We start from the raw sequence: 919 nt of genomic DNA, 5'->3' as shown, positions 1-919 counted from the left end.
GCCAGGCACCCACCAGCACCCTGAGCTCAGCAGACACCACCGGCACCTGCAGCAGGAGCAGAAGAGCAGGGGCAGGCACTTCCTGTGCTGAGAGTGAGAGACCACTTGGCTTCTGGGCAGGTGAATGAAGCAAGGAGGGGGAAAAGGACAAGGGGCTGCAGGGATTAGGATACGCTCTGGATGCCCGCTACTTATTCACTCTGGGGGTTTGGGGTCTCTGAAACCATTAGGGAAAAATAATAAACAAAAGGAGAGGTTCTCCCTCCCCCTTTATAAAAAAGAAAACACCACCACCTTATGGGATCATGGATGTATTGGTGATCAGACATTAATGAAATAGACATGAAGTGACACATTGTTGTTCTTAGGTGCCATCAAGTCAATTCCTACTCAGAGCACATGCACAACAGAACAACACACTGCACAGTCCTGGGCATCCTCACAGTCTCCATTATGCTTGAGCCTATCTTCCAGCCACTGTGTCAATTCGTCTCATGGATGGTCTTCCCCTTTTCCTGTGACCCTCCACTTTATCAAGAATGACCTCCCTGTCCAGGGACTGGTCTCTTCTGACCACATGACACATGTTGTTGTTGTTATGTGCCATCGAGTCGGCCCCGACTCATAGCGACCCCTCCTTGGGTTTCCGAGGTAGTATCACTACGCAAGTAGATTGCCCAACCTTCCTTCTGAGGAGTGGCTGGTGGGTTTGAACCGTCAGCCTTCTGGTTACTAGTCAAGTGCCTTAGGCACCATGCTACCAGAGCTCCCCACATGGCACATACCTGTATTTAAATTATGAATTTTCTATGAAGCTTATTCAGCTAGAGGCAATAGCGAAAGATGCTTTCTTTGTTTTAAGACATTTCAAGATTAAGACCAATGCAAACATTTTTTTCCCTATAACAAGATCATTTCT

The sequence above is a fragment of the Orycteropus afer genome, unplaced genomic scaffold (genome assembly GCF_000298275.1).
Source record: "Orycteropus afer afer isolate SDZICR_OR568_19922 unplaced genomic scaffold, OryAfe1.0 scaffold00210, whole genome shotgun sequence".
Lineage (NCBI taxonomy): Eukaryota > Metazoa > Chordata > Mammalia > Tubulidentata > Orycteropodidae > Orycteropus > Orycteropus afer.
This window is presented reverse-complemented; position numbering follows the sequence as displayed.